The sequence below is a fragment of the Tachysurus vachellii genome, chromosome 9 (assembly GCF_030014155.1).
Source record: "Tachysurus vachellii isolate PV-2020 chromosome 9, HZAU_Pvac_v1, whole genome shotgun sequence".
Classification (NCBI taxonomy): domain Eukaryota; kingdom Metazoa; phylum Chordata; class Actinopteri; order Siluriformes; family Bagridae; genus Tachysurus; species Tachysurus vachellii.
Window position 1 is genome coordinate 22246664 of NC_083468.1, and position 12659 is coordinate 22259322.

The window sequence follows — 12659 nt, forward strand, 5'->3', positions numbered from 1 at the left end:
GTGTTTGTGTGTGTTTTTAAGTACTTCAGTCAACACAGTATTATTTTTCTATTATGCATTGGTTTAGTGTATTAATTAAACTTGCTTAATCTGTTGTAGCACTTCTCGTCTTTGCGCTTGTGTGTGTGTGTGTGTGTGTGTGTGTGTGTGTGTGTGTGTGTGTGTGTGTGTGAGATGATAACAGAAGAAAGCTCTTTGGCAGTGAAGGCAATATGTTTCGCCTCAGTGAAGCACAGAAGACCGTCCTGTCTACAATTAACTTAGCCAAACAAGTCACCCTGCATGTTTATGTGCATGTGTGTGTGTGTGTGTGTGTGTGTGTGTGCGCGCAGGAAGTATAATGAATTCCCCAATATGTTACACTACAGCTAACACACAAACACACACTTCCATTACGCTCTCTCTCTCTCTCTCTCTCTCTCTCTCTCTCTCTCTCTCTCTCTCTCTCTCTCTCTCTCTCTCACTCTCTCACTCTTTCTCATTTGCACATTCACACACATTACTCTCTCTCTCTCTCTCTCTCTCTCTCTCTCTCTCTCTCCTCTCTCTCTCTCTCTCTCTCTCTCTCTCTCACACACACACACACACGCACACACACACACACACACACAATATGTCAGTAGCTTTGCTGTAGTGGGTGACAGCTGTGAGAGAGTGAGTGAAGGGCCTGTATGGTGTAGAATCAATAAGTATATACCTTACTCGAAGGTCCCATACACACCAAGCATGGCAATGTTTTACTGCAGGGAACTCCTCAGCCACCCCAACCCCACCCCACCCCACATTCCCACTCCCGTTTCACTCCTTTTTTTTCTCTCTTTCTCTCAGTCTCGTTCTCTTTCCTCCCACATCTCACTGGATGACTCATTATTCTATGAATCACCCAAATAGGGTCTGCTCTATATTTAGTTTCATTTTGGGAGTTTGGCTAGAGAAACTCCCTCTCCTGCATTTCCTCTTTTGGGTTTGTGTGTGTGTGTGTGTGTGTGTGTGTGTGTGTGTGTGTGTGTGTGTGTGGTAATATAATGAATTCCCCAATATGGTACATGACAGCTTGCAAACAAATCCACATGCTTCCCTCGCTCTTTGTCATTCAATGTCTCCTCTTATGAGAATTCCACAGTTTTCAGTAACTTATAACTTTCATGCATACACAGCTATGTGCACTTGTTCTGTGTGTGTGTGTGTGTGTGTGTGTGTGTGTGTATGTTGTCTTGATATCAGATACTTTATCTTAACACAGGTTCAGCCTTTAAGCTGCAATTACAGAATCTTTTAATCCTTAGAACCAAGAGGATTTGCAACACATACAACACATAACTCTAAAACAGATTAAATGAAATGACTTTGGGTAAACAGGGGGTTCAGGGCGTAAGTGTGTAAAGAATCTGGTTTAATTTGGATTACATTACATCAGTGCAAAATATTATGGTATAACATGCAAATTTGTATGTTAATGAAGTAAGTTGCCTCTCTCTCTCTCTCTCTCTCTCTCTCTCTCTCTCTCTGTCTCACACACACATACACACACATACACACGCATGTATGCACACACAGTCCTTAATTACTCACTTTTTATGCAAGGTGTTTTAGTTAGACTAGCCAGCCATTGATTTTCTGCCTTGAGTCTGTGTGGGATGAATTCTGAGTATTTAGCTGAAAATGAGTTAGATTAGCATAATGTCCTTTGTGTCACCTCCCTTCTGTGTGTGTGTGTGTAAGGACACACAAAGAAGGGACATTTCTCTCTCTCTCTCTTACACACAAACACACGCACACACACGCATAGTGTGCTCACTAGCCAGGTTTATCTGTGTGTGATTTCTCCTGCCTGTGGATCAGCATTACAAGGCAGTAGGAGGTAAGGACCTGTAGTAACACTCTGCTGTTTGTGCTATTAATAGTGCTGAAGTTTATTCTTGTCCCATTGTCCTCTATAAAAATAGCAAACCATGCAGAACTGTCTCCCTCTTCGTGGCTGTCTCCCCCTCCCTTCCACCTTTCCTTAGTCATGCTCCTATAAACACACCTCCTCTGCATTCGGGAAAAAAAAAATGTCCTTAGTCACCGGTGAGAGAAACACGAAAGAGAAAACAACTGATTGCATATAAGAATAAAAACGGGTATTAAAGCATCTAGGGTTTGTTGTTTTTAAGTCAGTTGTGTGCACTCTACTTTCTGTAAAATATAATCAGTATACTCAAATAGAAAATAGACTAAACTGGGTTTTAGGGTATAATCACTGGGGTGACTCTCTCGTGTGTGTGTGTGTCTTCTATACCTTTAATTACAACATAATTATAGAGAAACATTATTAAGGTGTATAATTGAACCAGAACAGAGCACAGAGATTTGTTGAACACCAAACTTTACATTTGTTTGCATAGAGAAGTCACCACTAACTTTTTGAAAAAGCTAATTATCAGTTAGTTAAGAGTCAAATCAGAAAAGAAGAAAAAAAAACAGAAAGGAGCTGTTACCTTAACAGTAACAAAATGTTCTAGACGAATATTGCGATCTACAGTATGAAATGCTACACTTAGATTGAGCCACACAAACAAGAAGATGTAACTCTGATCAGAAAGCAGAAGCAGGTCATTTGCTACTTTAATCAACGCTGTTTTAGTACTGAGATGAGACGAGGTTATGTATATGATTCGTATACAAGCATGAGCGTAGTTGCTGAGTTGTAACCTTTTACACGATAGATTCTGATCGCTTCATAGCCAACGATAATTTAATCAAATGATTCATTTTTATCTAATATTTGTTTAACAAAATTCTTAAACAAATTACATTCTATATATTATTCATTCCTTCATTCATTTTCTACCGCTTATCCAAACTACCTCGGGTCACGGGGACCCTGTGCCTATCTCAGGCGTCATCGGGCATCAAGGCAGGATACACCCTGGACGGAGTGCCAACTCATTGCAGGGCACACACACACACACTCTCATTCACTCACGCAATCACACACTACGGACAATTTTCCAGAGATGCCAATCAACCTACCATGCATGTCTTTGGACCGGGGGAGGAAACCGGAGTACCCGGAGGAAACCCCCGAGGCACAGGGAGAACATGCAAACTCCACACACACAAGGCGGTGGCGGGAATCGAACCCCCAACCCTGGAGGTGTGAGGAGAACGTGCTAACCACTAAGCCACCGTGCCCCCCTTTCTATATATCATGATATACTTTATATGTTTGATATAGTTGGATGATACTTTACTGTGTACAAGGTTTAATATTTATAACATGTTGGATTTAAATATTTTATATTTAAAAATAATGTAAAAAAATGTGTTTTTGTAGTGAAACATACTAAAAAGCACATAGTACTAAATCTAGGAATCGAGGCTCTAGGATTTATTATTGTATTCTATTAGAGTGGGCACATGTGCTGAGCTGGCAGCTATAAGAGCCTGTCTATAGTCAACAAAGCTCTCCTTCCATGCAGAAGATCACGGGGGGAGTTTCACACCATTCATGCTCTGCCTTTTGAACGTTACTCAAAGCATTCGATCGCCGATTGAGTACTGAGGGGTCAAAGGACACGCCAATAAATCTGTAACATTTTCTGTATACAGCAGCTGATGTGATTGTATCTTTGATGCAGTAGCTGGACAAATCGTTTCTCATGACTAAGTCACAGGTAGCTCAGATCCTTTCTTTACGAGGATCACTTTATATAATTGAATGTGAGGCTCAATAATCTAAAGAGTGTTAAGTTTGTACTTCAGCGTTAGTTGAAATCCGGAGCATCCGTGACATAAGCGAGGTGCCATCTGGAGCTAACTGTCCATGTAATAAAGATTAAAAGGTGTATAGAGAAGGTGTTTGGGCTTTTGTTCCTTTTTTTTCAGCAGAGATTCTGAATATCTGCAAAGTTCTCACTGTAATTCACACCCAACAGTTTTTAAGTACACTGTTAGGTCTTCAGGAAAGCTCCTAAACTAATATACTAAACTGTATGCTTAAATCGAACTGGATTAAAATGTTCTCCGAATAGAAACATGTGAAATTAAAAATCTTTTATGGAGCAGTGAGCTGTTTCTCTGAGTGAATTTCATGAAAAAGGAAATGGGGCATAAAATTGTGCTGCTAGAATATTCTGGATCAGTTGTTTTCTAAGTGCAAAGTGCACGTTTGTGTGTACACAGGTCTATAGTACTTATGATTAGTAATAATGTATAAGATTGGCATTGAATGACTGCAAAACAGTGTCCAGTTTCTGTGATCCTGTGCCCACTCTAGTCCCAGCTTTCTGTTCTTGGCTGACAGGAGTGGAACCCGATATGATCTTCAGCTCTAGCCAATCTGCCTCAGTTCTCAAAGGGTTGTGCTTTTAAGATGCTTTTCTGACCACTATGGTTATAACCAGTGGTTATTTCCAAAATGTCTACCCAATCTCCTCTAACCTCTCTAACTTCTCTCATCAGCAAGGCGTTTCCAACCACAGAGCTGCAATTGTTGGACGTTTTTCTTTGTTTCTCAATTTAGAGAATGATGTTTATAAAAGTATCAAGAGCTTAGCATTTCAAAACACTCAGACCAGCTCATCTGGGATCAGCCACCACGATAAACATCACAGAGATCTAAGATTTTAGATTTGAACATTACATGAAGTTTTTTATCTGTACCGTGCACTTGCGTGATCAGATAATAATTAGCTAAATGTGTATCTATCTGTATGCCTGTATGCCTGTCTGTCTGCCTTGATCTGGCCATCAACCTGTCTGATTTTAACATTGCTTTTTAAAGTAAATGTTTAACTGTAGCTGGTTGGTTTGTTCTGACACTTAAACTTGAGCTTGAATAAAGGCAGAGATATTTCTATAGCCATGATGATGGAGAATGTGGGCAGCCACTCGTTCAGTTCTATAGGTCGTGTTGTGTCTGACTGTATCTGCTGGGTCATAACTCAGTGTCACACCCTGCAGCTACAATACAATACAATGCTGATTGTGTTTTATTGTGTTGCTGTACCTCCAGCATAACCATGATGTTATGTTTGATGGTATAACAGCCTGGCCTATGGCTCTACTGGATACACACACACACACACATACACACACACAAACACACTAACCACAGTCATGCAGTGGTAAAAAAAAAAAAACTTTACCACAGAGTTACCATAGAGATTTTTTATGATAATTATTCTGTATAAGACACTTAGCTTTATGTCTGTGAAATATTATAAAGGAGAAAATGTTATGTAGGAGTGAATATTTTTCCTTGTGAAAAGTTTTCTAGATAGTGTTTTTGGACTGACAATTCCTATGTTAGAGCCTCCCAACCCCCCAACACAACCCCCCCTACACACACACGCACACACACAAAAAAAAGTTATGTCAGCATTTCTCTTTATTCAGAATGTCCATGCAGCCCTCTCAGTGTAATTAAATGACCTAGATGTACTTCATGCTACTTCTCCAATTTTTCTTGTTGAGAAACATCTTTCTTCCTAAATCCAAGCAGATAAGAAGAAAGCAATGGTTCATATAAACTTTTGATAGTTAAACCCTAACCCTAATTAATACTGAACAAATGATTCTTGTTAAAAGGACGTGAATCCTCTTTAATCAAGCAAGCAAATTTCTCAGTTGGCTGCAAGCCTATGAAATAGCACTTGATACAGCACATTCTGTCTGTTGCACAATTAACTTAAAGTCTAGGGTCTAAATAGTGATGTGTGTAATTTTGATATTAGCTTCTGAAGATGTTTGCTTAACTCCTCTGTTAATAAGATTTTGACTGTTTGTCAAATTTCTTGGGGAAATAAAGTATGTCTCAACACTTCATTCCAACTTGTGTCTAGGAACGAAAGGAATATTTCCCTCATGTCTTCACTATCACCTCTCCAAGGTCTCTCCGTTTATAATTCCCTTTTTATTACCTCTGAAAGTAGCAAGTGAAACGGTCAAATGCACGGTTCAGATCTGATCGGCTAATCCGTCCTCGAATCTCGCCACAGAACTGGGTTGGCTCGGCACAGGGCAGGCAGAGGCCATGGAGAGATGCACGCTGGCTGGTATGAAAAAAATTGTGAGATTAAGTAAAAGCATGAAGGATGGGGTGAGATAGAGGAGAGAGAGACGGGGATGGGAAAGAGGTACAGAAATCACATCAGTATCAGCTCTGAGCCTGAACATCATTATCAACCATGGAAAGAAAGCAGACATCACACTGCTGCTCTGACCCATTTACTGCACCCTGTGTGTGTGTGTGTGTGTGTGTGTGTGTGTGTGTGTGTGTGTGTGTGTGTGTGTGTGTGTTCTTTTGGGGACATGACCACATGATGACAATTCTTGAGCTGTATTCTGTGAACAAAATTTGATTTTACAAAGAGCTTAGAGCGCCAGACAAATCTGTTTTGGTTAATGAGGTCAATCTGAGGGTTTGGGTGAAGCCAATGCATCAATTGCATCGACACTGTCATATACACACAGCTGTTTAGTAATGAAGAAGGACTTACAAGTGAGAGGTCGATGACTTCAGCAGATCTGTCAGCATTTAACATTCTCCTTCACTAAAGAGGAACTATGTCCTTCAGTCACAGGACAAGCACTGCTTAGCAAGTGGCTTCTCAGGAGCAGGTTTTTACAGAGAACAGAACGCTGTATGAACATGACGTATGGCCTTTGGGGCAAGTTTACCTACTTTAATAGTAATAATTGAATTTAAAAGGAGCCTTTATTTGTGTAATGGAATCTACAGTGGTGTAAAATCCTATTTGCAATGGCCCGCTGTGCAGGTTTGCAGATGAGATTTGATACCACAGATCTACAAAGACCAACAAATGGTTTACTATCGTTTGTTCAACGTCAGGTTTATGAATACACCACTGTCATATAATAGATCATATGCCGACAGTAACAGCAGCTTTTTCTTTTTTTTTTAAAATGGTCATGACATTGTCATTGTCTCTTGTCTGCCGAGGCGACATTTGATTAAAAATTTGGGGTCAGTTTTAATAAAACTCTGAAAGTCTTTTGCAGTTCTTCATCCTTTAAAGGTGGGGTCTTCGTTGTTTGAGAAATGCTTCAGAAAACTGAGTCGGGCCGACAAACAAATACAAAACTAACGTGTAGCCAATGAGCAGAAAGGGGCGTGTCTTGTCAATAAGGGCGGAGAGAGTGTTCAGTGCGCATGTATGACATTAGCAGAAAGTGGTTTTAACATTGACATGGAGGATAAAAACAAAGAAAGAAAGTGAAGAAAGGCTTAAGATAAGGTAAGAAGTAGGACGTGTTAATATAGGATCAGGTTTCCAGCGCTGGAGAGAACTGAAGGAGCAGGAAGTTGGCCGCATATTCACAGATTGGAGTTTCCTGAGTCAATAACTCCTGAGCTAAACACTGTTACTACACAAATAACACCTCTGTTCTATCGTAGTAATGTAGAGACGCAGCTACAACCGCGTTTTGTGTAGTAACAGCGTTTAGCTCAGGAGTTATTGACTCGGGAAACTCCAATCTGTGAATATGTGGCCAAATTTACTTAAGACGCCGAGGCGCTTTTTTCCTTCTCGATAGGTGAGTAACGTTGGTTTTGCTTTGTTTCACAGAACTAATATATGCCGTCCTTTGCATGATTATGCTTGTGTGTCATTTTTGCTTGTTTGTTTATCTGCAATCGTATTGTTCTTAACTTTAGCTATGATAAAGACACATTTCTTACCATTAGTTGCCTGGGTTACGTATGTATGTGTGGGCGGAGCTATCAATACAGGGGTGGGACCCATTTGGGTTAGGGGCGTGTTTGTTTTGGTGATTTCAAATGTCAACACTGGATTTCAAACAACGGAGACCCCACCTTTAATATGTTTATTAGCTGATTTAAATTATATGTCAGCTCATGATGGATGCTGAGAGGGTGAGAGAGTGAGTATTTTCACACTGGCACAGACGCACACAGGGTTCAGAGATGCATTTACTTAAACGATGTTAATGATTTAGGATCAGTGTTCTTTAGGCTTCAGGGTAAAACTGGCCAGTACTAGGCCATAAATACAGAACACGCCGGGTGAGATGTCTTGGAAGTGACACAAAAAAGATGGAATTGTCATTGTTTCATAAAGCTTCAGAACTAACCACACTCTGCTTAATAGCATTGAAAGAATAGAGGACTTTCTAATGCCCAACTACATTCTTAGAACCCTTAAAGGTTCCCATGTAAAACGGAATTGTTTCCTTATTAGAAAAAGGTTCCAAGCAAAGCATCTCTTAAGCCCATATTCCATCTTCTCTTAGTCTGATCTTGTATTATATATATATATATATATATATATATATATATATATATATATATATATATATATATATATATATATATATATATATATATGTATATATATATATATATATATATATATATATATATATACTTATTTTAACACTTCTGCAGCAATCTCACATGTGTTACCTGTATTTTGTCTCCAGAACTATTGGAATTACACCCTCAGATATTGCAGCATGATGCCAACATGTGCCATCATGGCAACAGGAAAGTCTGCCTGGACATCCTTCTAAAAAACAGTATAATATCTTTGATACACAATAGATAAATCAGGCTTGAAACAGTTAATGGTAAGAAGTTATAAAATAGATTTCCGGAGTATTTAGGCAACGATATCAATGTTTACATAGGGCTATTCTCTTTAAAATTGTACCTTTTTTCTGTGTTCCAGCTTCTCTTACTCTGACCTGGTAATATACTGTACATAGTTATTTTAAGTGTTACCTTTATTTTGGTACCAGAATTATTCAAATTCACCTTGTGGTTTTTGAGATATACTCATTTAAAAGCAGGCAGGAAAATTGGCTTAGGGCTTAAGAGCAATTAAAAGCTATGAATCCTTAATTATTCTACAAACCCTTGAATCTTGGTTTACTGATTATGTCGTAGTGAGACATTGCATTGCACTCAGATTTGTAGATCTTAATCTCTAGGATCTTGTAGATCTTATAACCTTGGCAAATACTGCTTCCATTGTGGATTTATTACTTTAGATTTTAATAGTGTTCTTTAATTTTAATTTGTAAATTTCCTATTATGATTTTTTATATGGGTTTACATGTTGTCTAATTGCTGTACTGTAATTTCTCATTAGAGAAATGTTTCTCCTGTCCATTTATTCGAGGGGTTATTGTATTGAGTACTTTATTTTTGCCTCTGCCAGCAGTTTGACTGTCTGTAGGAACGTCAGAGATTGTCATTAGTGTGATATCACAAGGACATGTGATTGAATGTTGGTATAATTTCTGTTAAATTATTACTGTAACCAGAAGATGACCCTATTAAACTTAGGAATTCAGGGTCAAGGTCATAGCGTGGTCTATATTCTGAAATAGTGTTTATTTAATTGCTTCCTTCCTGACTAAAATATATTTTAAGGGTTTTTGAGGCATGCAGACTAGACTTGATGGCGGCAGACGCATCCCTGTAGACATTATTGCTCATTGTTCAGTCATAATTATATTCTGAACAAACATCTATGTACATAGATACACTAGCCTTTTAAAACATATTCAAATGAACCAATTTCAATGCACTATTATGCCTTAAAGCAAGTTTTTTTTTTGCATAAAAAGTATAACTTTTCTGTTATGTGACCTTTAAAAGCAGATGGTACTCTGTTTATGATTAATTCATTAATTGGTGCGGATAGCAGTTAGACAGTCTGTTAGGTCCACCAAATCAACAATGAACCACAAACTCAGCGGTTAACCCATTAACCCTTGACAAACTAGGAAGTTTACAATAGCATTATTAACCATTACCAAAGCACCAAATACATACAGTATACAAGGCTGTCAAGTGTCACGCATTGAGCGTGACAGTCACGCATTTGGGTCTTTTCTCCCGCTCTCCCACCACACATTGTATTTGTCACACAGAAAAACTTACTATTTATCATATATTTAATATGCCGCAGTGCCCAAAACGTATCAGTCCGCACCGCTGTCTCTATGGAACCGGGCAGGAATCAAGCGCGTCTCCCCTGGAGTTCTTAGTCGAGCCTGACACTTATCAGCCAATCAAAAAAAGAGGCTACACAATAGCCAATCAGAAAATAGCACTATAGTATATGGGTAAGATTTAACACAACAACCAATGAAAAAAAAAAACATATTCATTAGAGAGGGCATTTTCGATGGTCGGTTTGAACAAAACCTCAACACGAAACAGCTTGTCTCTGGACGGGACATTGTCCTCAATCATGACCCTAAAAATGTCTGGGCTTCAGCCGAACTGTTTTAATTAGGAGCAACATTACAAATGATAAAGGAGTCCAAAAAGGCAACAAACACTTACAATAAACAACACCAGTCATAATCTCTCTCTCTCTCTCTCTCTCTCTCTCACACACTCTCTCTCTCTCTCTCTCTCTCTCTCTCTCTCTCTCTTACACACACACACACACACACACACACTGGAAATTCTCAAAACTTGAGAGCCCTGCATATATGTTATATATTATACTTGTGTGTTTACTTGTAGTCTACATGGAACATGGTTTTGAGAGAATCATTACCCACTGTAGAGTAAAGTTGTCATGGGGAAGTGTTTGGCTGTAATGTAAATGAGCAGGTTTGCAGTCATATCTGTCTGTGTTTTGTTTCTGAACACAAAACTAATGGGTGCTTTGGGGACTGACAGAAAAAATTCCTGAGGCATTCTGAAATGCCACTTTCTGCTCGCTTTAATGATTTACTTTCTGTTATGTGTTCAGACGCAGGCACGTGTGTGTATTTGATTTTGCCCTCAGTTCTGATTGTTCTTCTGCCATCTGGAGTGAACAAGTCTCAGCTGTGCTGCAGGAACTCTTAATCTCAGTCCTTAATCCTGATACAGTATGACAGCAGTTGCCAAAAAGCTGCAGGCAATCAGAAAACACAGTATGATTTGGAAATATACTTTAACCCTAATTGACCTTAACCTTGTTTCACAAAAAAAAAAGGTCTTTTTTTTAGTAGGGTCTTTTTTTTACCAGGTGTTTGACAAGTAAACGTATTTATTTCAGGGAAAGAAAATGACATAAATAAGCCTGGTACTCACAAGCCTATAAGGTTGGTATACATGTAGACATTAATTTATGTCACAACTGGGCATTTTTGTCTATAATTTGTAATACAGTGCAATAAATTCTCAAAATTTGTTTTCAAAATTTTAGAAATTATTTGTAATTACCATCGTACTTACACAGTAATTAGTGAAACACTAATTTCTGGTTATGAAATCATAGCACATACACAGGATGTAGGCTACTTTAACCATTTGTTGTTAAAGAAATAGAATGTGTTAAATGAATGTTTTATTCAATCATTGTGCCCTTCCTGCTTAGAAAAGAACAAGAGGTTTAAAAAGGTAACTAAGGGGTTAACAAGAATTCGTCTGCTATGCTTAGAACGTAGTTTAAGAAAGCGTACTTTATAACTTTTTACATTCTCAATACCTCAGATTAACTTCATCTATGCAAAAATAAATAAATAAATAAATAAAAACATTTTTTTTCTAATCTAAAAGACTTAATTAACAACAATCAATTAATTGTCACATTTAGGTATTTATTACATTTTACAATTTACTCATTTAGTTGACGTTTTTATCCAAATCATTTTTTACAGATATATTTAGGATACAGCTCAGAAGTTGAAGGTTAAATCCACTGAGCTATTACTGTCCTTGACACAATTGTGTCATATATCTTCACCGCATTCTGTATCTTTGTGTCTATGAATGTGATATTATAATCATGACTGACAGCTAAAAGTGAAACACCATCTCTTATTTTCAATATTTAAAATTAGCACTGTATCACTAAACACTACTGTCAGTATTTCACTGCATCCATATGAATGTATTTCAGACTGAACTCGACAGTAAAAATATTAACTATGCACAGGATTGTGGAATAAAGTTCTACTGCGAACTTTAGTGGTACTGTAACTGATAAATGAAGCAGTGTGTTGTGTGTTACAATTACAGTATGACTTCAAATCTTTGTTTGTTCCTTTAACTATCTTGGCTCTTTTATTCTACAGACAATGATGAATGACTGCATTACTCTTGTTCAGTGTACAGATGGGAAAAGTATGCATACGTGCACTGGTGTATTGCTTTCTTTAAAAGCTTATCTGCGAATTTTATCCTGCACTGCTCACTGATCTATTTATTCATCTCCCTCTCTTGCCATTACCTTCTCACCTCTGCAGTGATAGAGATCACACCACAGTCTGAGCTTGCCTCAGGTGACATTATTGCTGATTCTCTATCTGATCTGATTTTTCCCAGAGATAAATGACATGTAACATTGTTTTGTTTATTCTGATATACAGAAATGTCATCTCTTTTTTGAAGACACCACTGGGATTTGCAGTACTGTATCTAACACCGAGAAAGACACAGAAGTCACAAACACACATATAAGTGGCCTAAATGTGAGATGAGGACATGTGAGAGAGGGTGTGTGTGTGTGTGGCAGATTGTCCTTCTGCAGGGGAGCAGAGCATTGATTTCTAGCCCAAAGTCTAATCACATAAATCTAGCAAGACTTAAGATGCCAGGCTTATTAACCAGACGCGCTGCTTTAGGATTAATGAGCCACTTCTTTTACTTATGCACACGCTAGCAAACACACACACGC

The 12659-nt window shown here is 38.2% G+C and overlaps 1 protein-coding gene across 6 annotated transcripts in view; it reads left to right on the forward strand.

Annotated features, from left to right (window-relative positions):
- shank3a (SH3 and multiple ankyrin repeat domains 3a) overlaps positions 1 to 12659 on the forward strand; it is a 242946-nt gene that overhangs the window by 203747 nt on the left and 26540 nt on the right. The gene's annotated exons all lie outside the window — the stretch shown is intronic.